Genomic DNA, 15,212 nt, shown 5'->3' with positions numbered 1-15,212 from the left:
TCATACGTATGTCCTCCATGTTGATAGGTATTTGCACAACGAACAGTACAAGAATGTACAACGAACGGTTCTAAAGAAAGCAAACAAACTACAAAGAGAATAAATCGTACAGTGCCAAAATTCTGAGGTCAGTTTTTCAAATAAATTTCTGCAAATAGAATAAAACAACGGGTTTCTCATTCGCATAATGTATTTTAATTAACAACAAATCACAAAATACACGGTCGCATTTTGTATGCATATATAATCAATCCTTCTGACTTCACAAATTTTGCTAGAAAGTCGGCTGAATTAAGACTTTATATGATGAAAATTAATTAATTTCCTTCTGTGAAAATGCATCGCATGTACAATAGAAATGAATCGCCCCTACAGTGAAAATGAAAGTCTAGTATCATTATTCGACAGTTAACATGAATCGCATAACGAAAACAGAATAGTGGAATTTAATTCAATATCAACAAGCTGAATAACAAAACCTGTTTTAAGTTATACAACATTAATAATTATGTTCAAAGGTACATTTTTCTGCAAATAAACCTTAACTGCTGCGTTTCAATCTCTTGCACGCTCTGTTCGTGAACTATTCTTAATATTTATCTATTTGTGTATCAATTTTACACCTGGATGGCTGTAGGCGCGATGAAAACCCGTCCGCATCTCATACCTATATTGTGAATTTATAAAATTGTACACATTATGTATTATTTCTTATTTTATTCAAAAATCATCTGTTTATTTATCATTCTATATTAGAAATTCATAACGGATACAGCAAAAATGGTATTTCAGGATTCGCACATTATATACACTGATTTTTGCTTTTTAAGTGTCTATCTATTTTTTTTTTTATAGTTTTCAAGATAGTAGGCAAAGACGTAAAATATTGGTAAAAATCGACAGTAACTTCTACAAAAACTTATTTGAGGTACTTGACTTGCTGATCATTTTTGCTTTCTTATGTTTTAATCTATCTGATTTCAAATTGATAAAAAAAAAACGTCATTAGAGGACAATAACTCAAGAGTCGTCTGACGATTTCGACTATGTGCTTTGATCATTTTTGGAATATTAGCCAAAAGTTTTGAAATAATAGATAATAAGTAGACCTGATCATTTGAACATTTCAACCTCTTTCTATTTGTCTATTTTTCTCTATCGCCTCAACTAGTACCAGTTTTCAAGATAATAGACAAAACCTGCATTTTATTCCTGTGTTCTATTTTAAGCCATGTCGGCCATGTTGGTTGGCAAGCGGGGTCATCAGACATATTTCTAAACTAGATACTCTAATTATGATTGTGGCCAATTTTGGTTAAATTGCCCAGTAGTTTCAGAAGATTTCTGTAAAAGTTAACGACGACGGACGACGACGGCCAAGTGATGATAAAAGCTCACTTGGCCTTTTTGGCCAGGTGAGCTAAAAAGTGATATACAGATTTATCTTGCTTGGTGGAAAGAAACTTATACAGATGGTTGATACAGGGAAAGGTTAAAATTACTATTAGTTCAAATACAGGTTCGGTAAAGTATCCCATTATCAATTATTAATTGCAACACATGTTTGCAGACAAAATATTTTCAATGAAGGTTCCTGCTTCTTTCTCACTATAATTGCAAGCATATGTACATAAAATATAGTTCGGGGAGCATCAGTTGACAGTGAAGCTTTAACTGGAATTTTTTTACAAGCATATTTGTAAGATTCTGGTCCTTACTATCATTTGAATATGGCATTGCAGCTCATATTGATAATATCTTTTCTTCCTCTATAATAAGGGGCTGAAAGGTCGCAGCAGTCCATTCTATTATTCAAAATAAGCTATTAATCTCTTAATTTTTACGCGTATTTCGACATTTAGGTCCTCCGTAACTCCTCTAATAGGCATTGCGGAACATATTGACTATATACCTTTTGTTCCTCTATTGATAACCTTTCGAATGACGTATAAGGTATATCTGTAATTAGGGGCTAAAGGGTCGCAGCAGTCCATTCCATTATTCAAAATATCCATTTCATTATTCAAAATTGGCTATTTCTTAATTTTCACGCGTATTTTGGCATTTAAATCCTCCGTAACCCCTCTAATGGTCATTGCGGCAAATATCATTTATACTCAGTTTATTCATCTATCAATAAGCTTTAATTTGGTGTATAAATTTTTCCTTGACAAGGAGCTGACGGGTTGCAGCAGTCCATTCCATAATTCAAAATAAGCTATTTCTAAATGTTCACGCGTATTTCGATATTTAGGTCCTTCGTTCCTCCTCTAATATGCGTTGCGGAACATATTGACTATATACCTTTTGTTCCTCTCTTAATAAGCTTTCGAATGAGGTATAAGGTATATCTATAATTAGGGCTTAAAGGGTCGTAGCAGTCCATTCCATTATTCAAAATATCCATTTCATTATTCAAAATTGGCTATTTCTTAATTTTCACGCGTATTTTGGCATTTAGGTCCTCCGTAACCCCTCTAATGGTCATTGCGGCACATATCGTTTATACTCAGTTTATTCCTCTATCAATAAGCTTTAATTTGGTGTATAAATTTTTCCTTGATTAGGGAATGACGGGTTGCAGCAGTCCATTCCATTATTCAAAATAAGCTATTTCTTAAATGTTCACGCGTATTTCGATATTTAGGTCCTTCGTTCCTCCTCTAATATGCGTTGCGGAACATATTGACTATATACCTTTTGTTCCTCTCTTAATAAGCTTTCGAATGAGGTATAAGGTATATCTATAATTAGGGGTTAAAGGGTCGTAGCAGTCCATTCCATTATTCAAAATATCCATTTCATTATTCAAAATTGGCTATTTCTTAATTTTCACGCGTATTTTGGCATTTAGGTCCTCCGTTACCCCTCTAATGGTCATTGCTGAACAATCGACTTGTTAAATCTATAATTAGTGGATGAAGAATAGCAAAGGTCCAGTGAAAATAAAAAAAAGACCACGTAGAGTATTTTAATTTATAAATATATGTTTTGGTATTCAGGTCGTCCATACATTGAACCAAGGAATTCCTGTTAAAAATAGTTAGGAAAACCCACTAGTTTATCCTCCGAAACTAGGAACCAGAAAAATAAATCAAATTTATATTTAAAGAGTGTTTTTATTTATTTCTTCTAATATCAATTTGAATATTTGTTAGAAAACACCAAAAAGACTAATTTAGAAATACGGGATATAGCTAAAATGTCACAGTCAATTTTTTTATTTTTATTTCACTATTCACCGCTTTAACTTGAATAATGAAACATAAACTATTTCATTATTCATTATTCATCACTTGATATTGAATAGTGAATAGTGAACTATTTCATTATTCATTATTGAATTTTGAATAATGAAAAATGAATAATGGACGTACTTCAGCGTGGTGCCCCTATGTCTGTTTTCTTGAAAGAAATGTCTACAAGCATACGCTAAAACTGTTAAAAGAAAAAAAAATATCCACTTGATTTGAGGTTCCAGAGACATGATAGCGGTATTTGTTTATCATGAAAGATCTCGTATGTCTTAATTTAGTAAAATAGATTGTTTGATTCCCGTCGTAGTGAAAATCAAAGTACTAAAGTACTGAACATCGGATGACCGCAAGTTCTGGTGGATTGTCACAAGCATTTGTCTCAGAAAAAAATCACACCTCTATACCAGAAAGTTAGGTTAAGGTGCATATATATATTTTTTCTGATACAAGTTCGTGTGTGGATGATGAATAAATGACAGGGAATTCAATCTCGACTTAATAACTAGTATATTGTAGTGATATAATCATTTGTTACCAGTCTACTCTGGTTTGTTGTTATATATTATATTACTATTTGTATAACAGTTATATATAATTTTCATAAATTTGTATATCATTCTATTCTACTATTCTAATGATAGTGCAGCGCAAGTGCATAGTGGACACTCTTCTGTAATAATTCGTTTTTCTAATAGATTGGATTTGAGAAGCATTCATATTTTCCCGCGTTTGTTGCAAAACGTTCTTGAGATATTCTTCCGCATGCGTTAACACAAATTTTCGTTAATCTTGGTTTATTATTGATATATATATATTTCTCAAGACAAAACATTTTCATATCATTTATCTATGTTCTTAAAAATTATTTTCATGAATATTTATTGATGAAATTAATATATAACAAGCGATAATGAATGCTATTTTACACTCGATAATATTCGCGTGATTATACGAAATACGTTCGGTTATCAGTCAAAAACGCAAGTCACGTGGGTAGAAATGTCTGTGGCAACATAACACCGGAATGCCCTCACGGTCATCCGCTGTAATAAAAACAGTATGCACATAATCAATTATAATTATTTATTACGTGGCAAAAAAACTTAATTTGAAAAGTGTTGTAAGATACCGATTAATAAACGTGAGTAGTATACGGCTTTTTAAATTGAAATGCAAAACTGTGAAAAAAAAAGTTTACTCTTTTGTATATTAGGTTAAAACTGTTGTTTTAAACAATTGGGTAAAATACTGGTGGTTTTCGTCATTGTCAATGTCATCCTAGTACGCTTGTTACAACACAATATTCATGCAACAACTTTATATTGGCCTTTTACGTTGTAAAAATGTATTTGCGATCAAGGCTTGGAATGCAATTAACTTGTTCATAAACAACCATAAATGATGCCAATTTTCTTTGTATTCGATTCACTAAGATACAAAATCAAAGAGTTGATGAATCCTATTTGAAATTGAAAATTAAGAGACAAAATGATTAAATAAAGATTTTTTTTTTCTATTTTCCAGAAAATCGATTTTTTTAATTTTTAATTAACATCCAATAGAAAATCAGATTTGGCTTGGAACTTCCTACTTACACAATCTTTTGAGCAATAAACTCAAAATTTGCCAAAATCTATCAGAATTACATTAGTTGTCATGTTTTTATATGTTTATATTTATGGTTAGGTGACAAGGAACTATGAAGCAAAACTTTATTAAAAATATTATCGTATATATATATCGCCGCGATATTAAATAAGACATAATTATAAATCATTTAAAACATAAATAGTTTCCGTTTTCCTAAGACGACCTTTTTAGTTCTGCCATTTTAATCCAGATTTCACCCTGTTGCATTTGATCACAGAACTGTTAAAGTTGTAAGTTGTAACTTAACAATCTAATGTACACCAAGCCATCATCGAACTTTTCATACAAAAGATTATTTTACAGTTGTACATTAGTAAATAGAACACAGTAAGGTCAGTTTGTATACACGAACAGTAGTATATAGAACTTAGCTATGACAGATGTTTCACATGTACAGAAGTGTATGTAACACAGTTATGAAAATGTGTTACACGTGTACAATAGTTCATAAAACATAGCTATTACAGGCGGTGCACATGCACAGTAGTTCATAAAACATAGCTATTACAGGCGGTGCACATGCACAGTAGTTCATAAAACATAGCTACTACAGGTGGTACACATGCACAGTAGTTCATAAAACATAGTTACTACAGGTGGTACACATGCACAGTAGTTCATAAAACATAGCTATTACAGGTGGTACACATGCACAGTAGTTCATAAAACATAGCTATTACAGGTGGTACACATGCACAGTAGTTCATAAAACATAGCTATTACAGGCGGTGCACATGCACAGTAGTTCATAAAACATAGTTACTACAGGTGGTACACATGAACAGTAGTTCATAAAACATAGCTATTACAGGTTGTACACAGGCACAGTAGTTCATAAAACATAGTTACTACAGGTGGTACACATGCACAGTAGTTCATAAAACATAGCTAGTACCTGTGGTACACATGCACAGTAGTTCATAAAACATAGTTACTACAGGTGGTACACATGCACAGTAGTTCATAAAACATAGCTATTACAGGCGGTGCACATGCACAGTAGTTCATAAAACATAGTTACTACAGGTGGTACACATGTACAGTAGTTCATAAAACATAGCTATTACCTGTGGTACACATGCACAGTAGTTCATAAAACATAGTTACTACAGGTGGTACACATGCACAGTAGTTCTTAAAACATAGCTATTACAGGTGGTACACATGCACAGTTGTTCATAAAACATAGCTATTACAGGTGGTACACATGCACAGTAGTTCTTAAAACATAGCTATTACAGGCGGTGCACATGCACAGTAGTTCATAAAACATAGCTATTACAGGTGGTACACATGCACAGTAGTTCATAAACATAGCTACTACAGGTGGTACACGTGTACAATAGTTCATAAAACATAGCTATTACAGGCGGTGCACATGCACAGTAGTTTATAAAACATAGCTATTACAGGTGGTACACATGTACAATAGTTCATAAAACATAGCTATTACCTGTGGTACACATGCACAGTAGTTCATAAAACATAGTTACTACAGGTGGTACACATGCACAGTAGCTCATAAACATAGCTACTACAGGTGGTACACATGCACAGTAGTTCATAAAACATAGCTACTACAGGTGGTACACATGCACAGTAGTTCATAAAACATAGCTACTACAGGTGGTACACATGCACAGTAGTTCATAAAACATAGCTATTACAGGCGGTGCACATGCACAGTAGTTCATAAAACATAGTTACTACAGGTGGTACACATGAACAGTAGTTCATAAAACATAGCTATTACAGGTTGTACACAGGCACAGTAGTTCATAAAACATAGTTACTACAGGTGGTACACATGCACAGTAGTTCATAAAACATAGCTAGTACCTGTGGTACACATGCACAGTAGTTCATAAAACATAGTTACTACAGGTGGTACACATGCACAGTAGTTCATAAAACATAGCTATTACAGGCGGTGCACATGCACAGTAGTTCATAAAACATAGTTACTACAGGTGGTACACATGTACAGTAGTTCATAAAACATAGCTATTACAGGTTGTACACAGGCACAGTAGTTCATAAAACATAGTTACTACAGGTAGTTAAATGCACAGTAGTTCTTAAAACATTGCTATTACAGGCGGTGCACATGCACAGTAGTTCATAAAACACAGCTATCACAGGTGGTACACATGCACAGTAGTTCATAAAACATAGCTACTACAGGTGGTACACATGCACAGTAGTTCATAAAACATTGCTATGACAGGCGGTGCACATGCACAGTTGTTCATAAAACACAGCTATCACAGGTGGTACACATGTGTTTCAAATACACATGTACAGTAGTTCATTTAATATAGTTGTGACAGGTGTTACACATAAACAATAGTTTATTGAACATAGTTGGATCAGGGGGTACACATATACAGTATTTCATGGATCATAGCTATTGCATATGGAACACATGTACAGTAGTTCATGGAACATAGTTTTGACAAGAAGTGCACAGTAAAGTACAGTAGTTCATTGAACATCGTTATGACAGGTGGACAAAGATGTTCAGTAGTCGTTGGAACATAGTTTTGATTGATTGATTGGTGTTTAAAGCCACTTTCAGCACTAATGGCTATTTCGTCGTGGTCAGTTTTTATTGGACGAGGAAGCAGAAGTGCCCGGAGAGAACCACCCGACCTCCGGTAAGAACACTGACAATCACAATTAAGATTGGAATCTAACGCACCTGCCACCTGTTGAATTCGAACTCACAATCGCAGGACCATAGTTTTGACAGATAGTATACGTGTCCAGTAGTTCACGCAACATAGCCAGGACAGCTATAAAACATATACAGTCGTTCATGGACCTTAGTAATAAAATGTATTACAATTGTACAGGGAACATATGTATAATAGGTGTTACATTTGTACAATAGATAATGGGACATATTTATGACATGTGTAACACATGTGCAATATTTCATAGAACATACTTATATCAAGTGTAACACATGTACAATATTTCATAGAACATACTTATATCAAGTGTAACACATGTACAATATTTCATAGAACATACTTATATCAAGTGTAACACATGTACAATATTTCATAGAACATACTTATATCAAGTGTGACACATGTACAATATTTCATAGAACATACTTATACATGTATCAAGTGTAACACATGTACAATATTTCATAGAACATACTTATATCAAGTGTAACACATGTACAATATTTCATAGAACATACTTATATCAAGTGTAACACATGTACAATATTTCATAGAACATACTTATATCAAGTGTAACACATGTACAATATTTCATAGAACATACTTATATGAAGTATAACACATGTAATGTATTTCATGGAGCAGAATTATGACATGTGTTACACATGTACAAAAGTTCATGGAACACAGAAAAGTTACATTGGTATGAATTAACATTTATGCCCTCAAAGAACTTTTTTCAATTAATTAACACTGTATATCTAAGGCGATACATATTTTATTATTTTATTATGTGGGAGAGATTGCATACAGACTAACTAAGGTCGATAGCATTAGATAATAAACTGCAGAATATAACAGTGTACTTTACAATATGTACCTTAAGGGCTCTTTATTTGGCAATAACATGTTTACCTTTAAACAGTAGTGCACCTGTGTCTCTTCTACAAATTCTTTTTGAGGCAAATGCATTAAACAATTTTGAGCATTTAAACCAAAAAACTTCTTAAGTAGAACAGCAAAACTCCGTAAGTGTCAACTTTTCCTGGGGAATTACAACTGTTCTCTTAGTATATTTGCATAAAGTATCATTTAATCCAGCCTTTACTGAAGTTTCCGACGAATGATGACCTTGCTATCAAGTACTCCAGCAGAGTTACTCACATATCAATGGAACCTCAGAATATGAGGTTTATATTTTACCTCCAGGTACGTTTTTGTTCCTAAAGGACTGGCAATTTTTCATTATTACTTTGATTTATTAAGGGCATACGATACAGATTTGATTCCACGGTGATTTTTTTACGAACATTTGCATACAAGCTATTTTTCACCTAGTCAATTCAAATATGTAATAAAAAATATACTTTCATGTGCTACTTTAAGAGATAAATGGGGTCGAAATTTTAGACATTTACTCAAAATTTCGGATTTTTGCACATTTCTATCCTTTGGATAGACATACCTAACTTTTTTGTTTCAAAAGATAAACAAAAGCGGATTTTTGTAAAAACATTTGGAACATCTTCTTTATATAAGTATGCCCTAAATTTGTATAACAATTCTTTGGAAATAATAAATTTTTGACGTCGCGAACAATAACATTTTACGTTAGCAACGTCATTACCTCCCCTGTATTAAGTCGAAATGATTGAATGTCGCCTATGTATATTGTTCATTTATTGTAGCTTACTGTTACGGTTAAAATTCAGCTTAAAAGTAGTTCAACTTCTGAGTATGGTGAATGCTCAATCTGCATCTTCTAAACATATATTCAAATCTTTGACAATGGTTAATAGAACATAATACAGAAAATTAAAGACTATTTGACAAACTAAATTGCTTTCTACAGATTGTTCACGACATAAGCAACTAGTACAAAAATTACTATTGGACCATCTATAGCGACCAATTTCTACTGCTGTTGTTGGAAGGGTTGTTTTGCTCAATCTCTAGTGTTCTGTATATTGTATTGTGGACTGTTGTTGGAAGGGTTTTTTGCTCAAACTCTAGTGTTCTGTGTATTGTATTGTGGACTGTTGTTGGGAGGGTTTTTTTGCACAATCTCTAGTGTTCTGTGTATAGTAGTATTGTGGACTGTATTGGAAGGGTTGTTTTGCTCAATCTCTAGTGTTCAGTGTATTGTATTGTGGACTGTTGTTGGAAGGGTTGTTTTGCTCAACCTCTAGTGTTCTGTATATTGTAGTGTGGACTGTTGTTGGAAGGGTTTTTTGCTCAACCTCTAGTGTTCTGTATATTGTAATGTGGACTGTTGTTGGAAGGGTTGTTTTGCTCAACATCTAGTGTTCTGTGTATTGTATTGTGGACTGTTGTTGGAAGGGTTGTTTTGCTCAATCTCTTGTGTTCTGTATATTGTATTGTAAACTGTTGTTGGAAGGGTTGTTTTGCTCAATCTCTAGTGTTCTGTGTATTGTATTGTGGACTGTTGTTGGAAGGGTTGTTTTGCTCAATCTCTAGTGTTCTGTATATTGTATTGTGGACTGTTGTTGGAAGGGTTTTTTGCTCAATCTCTAGTGTTCTGTGTATTGTATTCCGGACTGTTGTTGGAATGATTTTTTGCTCAATCTCTAGTGTTCTGTGTATTGTATTGTGGACTTCTGTTGGAAGGGTTTTTTGCACAAACTCTAGTGTTATGTGTTTAGTATTGTGGACTGTTGTTGGAAGTGTTGTTTTGCTCAATCTCTAGTGTTCAGTGTATTGTATAGTGGACTGTTGTTGGAAGGGTTGTTTTGCTCCATCTCTAGTGTTCAGTGTATTGTATTGTGGACTGTTGTAGGAAGGGTTGTTGTGGGGAGGGGTGGGGGTTGCTCAATCTCTAGTGTTCTGTGTATTGTATTGTGGGCTGTTCTTGGAAGGGTTTTTTGCACAAACTCTAGTGTTCTGTGTATAGTATTGTGGACTGTTCTTGAAAGTGTTGTTTTGCTCAATCTCTAGTGTTCTGTGTATTGTATTGTGGACTGTTGTTTGAAGGGATTTTTGCACAATCTCTAGTGTTCTGTGTATTGTATTGTGGACTGTTGTTGGAAGGGTTGTTTTGCTCAATCTCTAGTTTTCAGTGTATTGTATTGTGGACTGTTGTTGGAACGGTTGTTTTGCTCAATCTCTAGTGTTCTGTGTATTGTGGACTGTTGTTTGTAGTTTCAAGTGTTTTCTTTTGACAATGATGACATTTACCTTTCATTGATATATGGTTTATGAGTAAACCGTCACACAATTTTATTTTCTCCTTTTAGAACCGAGGATGCACTGAGGAACTTACTCATCATATGTGCAGTTTAACACTAGAAGTTAAACATGTAAAAAAATTCTGAACTCCAAAGCAAATTCAAAAAGGGGAAGTCAATACAAACTGACAAAATCAAACGCTATCAATCAACTGAACAAGTCGGAAAAAACAACTTCCTTAGATCTGAATAATTTAATGAAAATAGTGACAATTTAATTCCTCAAATAATATTATACCTTCTTATGAATATGAGAGTTACAATGTATAATAAATGGTTCCTGTGAATAATGAACTAACAACAAAACTTCATGAATCAATGTTTTGATTAATAAATTTGTCACCAACATAAAAATAAACTGTTTTTCTCACATTATTATAAAAACTTGAAGTCGAACTCAGAATTCATTAACAGTTTTCGACAACACTACAACGTTATTATAACACTCAGTAGTGACATTCTAAAAACGTACATTTAGGTAGAGATGAAACAGGAAATGAAACATGATAAATAATCTATCATGATAGGGAATATATCTAATTTTATTGAATAAACCACCATTTCTTTGTCAATATCTTAATAGAGGAAATCGTACGCTGAGTATTTATACGTTTTACAATCATCCTTTATGATTTTATTTCCTGAATAAATAAGTGTAGTGGACATTGACCTAATTTTGTTGTAGAACTTGCAAAATATTTGAGTATGGAGTGTGCTTTTCCTTGATTCTATAGTCTTTATTAAACAGAAATATAGACTGGTTAAACTGCTTTGAATTCAATACAGATAAACATTCCACAGAAGTTTTGAATAATTTTAACCCTTGTCACAGAACACTTGTAATTAGGTAAATTTATGGAGATGAAATAATTATTTGTAAGCCCAGATGTATGGGCAAATGTTGTGCATAGTATCAAAGGAAAAGGGCTGCAAAGAAATTAACTATTCTACTTGCAATTAGGAATTAACGTAGAGTTACAAAAACATACCGATGACGCTTTCTTCTATTTTCTTTTATATAGACAGAATTTATTTCTACCATGAATTACGTCATTTCTTCTGGCTGTTCGATTGTTCATGAGATATACATGTTTTATTGTGTGTTTGTTTATTCCCCATTGGCTAGAAGTATAGGGAGAGGGTTGAGGTCTTGCGCAATAGGTTTAATCCCACCGCATATCTGCGCCTATTTAAAGTAAGGAACCTCTAGCTTTTATAATCTTGTGCGATTTTTTAAAAATTTAGGTTCAGTTTTTATGTTTCGGAGTAAAGAGTGGTGTTCATTTCGCTGAACTAGTATAAACTATTGTGTAGGGGCCAGGTGAAGCCCACCTCTTGGTGTGGTATTTTCTCGCTGCGTTGAAACCCCATTAGAGGCCTCGGCCTGTTTTCTGTTCTTTGGTCGGATTGTTGTCTCTTTGACACATTCCCCATTTCCATTCTCTATTCAATGTATGAACAAATAAGACATGAATTCATCGAAGAAAAAATAACATTCCACCGGTTGGTGCGAACTACATATAGTTTGTTTTAACGTACTCATATATGACGCTGTTCACAGAATCAAAATGACAAAATGTCATTTGTGGGTCAAATAATTTTATTTGTATTATAACTTCTACTAGTATATATCTTTAATGAATAAATACAGAATTGAAATTCACAGACATGAAATCAGGCCATTGGGTATCTCTATTGAATTGTTTCATATTTTATCATAACAGAGCCTTTATTGGGTTACTATACGATATGAATTTTCCTCATTGTTAAAGGCCGTACAGTGCCCTAGTATGATTGTTTACATTTTCGTCCTTTGATTTCTGGTGGATAGTTGCCTCATTAGTAGTCACACCACATTTACTTATTTTTATATCTAAACTGTATACAATATCTTGGTTTATTCTATTTACGTTAATAAGTTTCTTTGTAGAGATTCAATGCATTTTTTCTTAGCCAATCATAAACCCTTTTCCCATGATATTGAATAAATAAGTATTGTGATCTTGTCGTAGCATTTAACCTGCACTATCCAATGATTGCAATTAATCATTGAACGATCATTATTAGGCTGTAATTGTTTGACAAATATTGAACAAGGAACGGGGCATGATCAATGCAAATCATAGACAGTAAGCATTACATGCAGAGGAACTGCACTCTCTTGCTTTATCTTAACTCATATAAATGGTGATTTTATTTTTTGTTAAACGTGTCAAACATTATATTGTATTTCTGAAACAGGTTACATTTTATGTTTGGTAGTTAAGTTAAAGTGTTATTGTAGTGAACAAGTTTATAATCAGATTTCATGTTTAAAATGAACTGGAGTACAGTGTAAATGTAATATAGTAGCTTGTTAAAACGCCAGACAATTGACGATTGAATGAGTAGAAAACTAATAAATAAGGATTTCTTACTCTGATTATCAGATAGAAAATATAGAAACAGAGGAACACAAGTTCACCGGAGGTTTAGAAAGATACCTAAGTGGTATGGAGAATGTTTCAAAATTATTAATGTTCAAGTTTCTAAAAATTTTGATTTTAGTAGAATCTTACGGAGTATGGAATTATAGGATAGAACCGCGTGTGTATTATACCCGATATGGTAGTTGTATTGGTATGATAAGACCATTTATAGATAAAACATTACGTCCAGTTGAGGTACTTAGTGGATTTCAGTATGCTTCAATGAAAGGTAATAAAATGAGATTTATCCCACCAGCAAGTTCTCTGGAAAAGTGGCTTTTAAATAGAATATTCTCTGACAGGAGTTATCGTGGGATATGTCCGCAGTCGGTTAATGGTGTGAAAAAGTTAAATACAAACAGTTCAAAACAGTATGTTAACCGTTTGAGACGAGTAGAACCACACCTTTTGTATAAAACTGAGGATTGCCTGATACTAAATTTGTATATTCCAGTTAAAGGTAAGGTGCTTTCAAAATCAATAGTTTGTTACCCTTTTATTTAATACAAGAACACACCCGCGGGTTTATTTAAGCGTTAATTTCTAGTAATCGTTTTGTCATCTGATGAAGTAGCACAGTGAAGTAGGTGGACAGTTTTCTCTGCATGCAATAGCTTTATGTCAGAGTACGTCCTTTCTTACTTGGTTTCTATATTATCGGTCTTTTTTCGTCGGGTGCAGGACGGATGTGAGAGTGGAGCAGAAATTGCTGAAAACAACATTCCTTAATTACCTTTTTTATATCTGACTGTTTAGATTTGTAATTTTGTAAATTGATTCAAGTTGATTAATTTTCTTATCATATCGTTTTCATACTCTAACATGTATCTAAATTTGTCTACTAGTCCGAATTTATTATAATTTAAGTGTGTTGTAGTCCTACTTTGTTTTGTGTCAAGTCAACAGGGTACCAAAGTGGCATGGTAGTATTTACTTTCCGAGAACTAGGTTACTTTTTTGCGTACCCTACTTAGGTCATTGTATCGGAACACTGTGATTAGACAAAAAATACATCATCTACTGAACATATTTTTCTAAGCTGATGGATGAATCGGGTGTGAAAATATGAAATACTTTTCTATACAGGTGAAAATGAGTTTTTGAGAAATTTTTTAAATTTTGTATTCACTGCATCATAAAAGACCAACAAGTTTTAGCTTTCCAAAAAGCTTTGGAGTGCTTCGCTGTATCATAATTTTAAGTAAGATGTGGTCTATGTGGTGGTTTAAGTATGGAAAAGGTGTTATTTATCTCCGTTATGTGTATACTCATAAGTTTGTATACAACCCGTCTTAGACGGGACGTTTTATGGTATAATGTAGTTTGTCCATGAAAACTTCCTACAATAACTAAAATTTATTTTAACCATTTCCCTCACAATTTTAACAGAACATGCTGATTGATAGAAGGAGGCTTCGTTTTGAATTTAAAATGCTTTGGTGTTGTCATTCCAGAAATACTAGAAAATACCCGCGAAATATACTTTGGTTCATAATTTGAAGATATATAGTTTTGGTGTAAGGCGATATTAAGATCTTAAATGTTTTTGAAGCGTGTCACAGACGAAATACCACCACTCAATATGACACCCAACAGAATAGTCTTCCCGACAGAAACTATTGGCGTTTGTGATCTAATCATAGGATATGTCATTGTTATACCCTGGATGCATTGCACTGATCAAAATAATATGTGTTTATAAATACCTTTAATTGGTGACATAAACTGACTGGGATTTTTTACAAAAAATATCCTGACCCTGATTTGGTAAAAAAGAAAAATCTGTCTAGCACTTCTAGCAGTTTTGCCAATCCCCCAAAAAATTTGGTTATAAATTTTGTGTACTGAACACATAGGGAAAACATTGAATGATAAAAAATCCAGGTGCGCATGACA

Source organism: Mytilus californianus, unplaced genomic scaffold, assembly GCF_021869535.1.
Source record: "Mytilus californianus isolate M0D057914Y unplaced genomic scaffold, xbMytCali1.0.p SCAF_4, whole genome shotgun sequence".
In the NCBI taxonomy this organism is placed as follows: Eukaryota; Metazoa; Mollusca; class Bivalvia; order Mytilida; family Mytilidae; genus Mytilus; species Mytilus californianus.
This window is presented reverse-complemented; position numbering follows the sequence as displayed.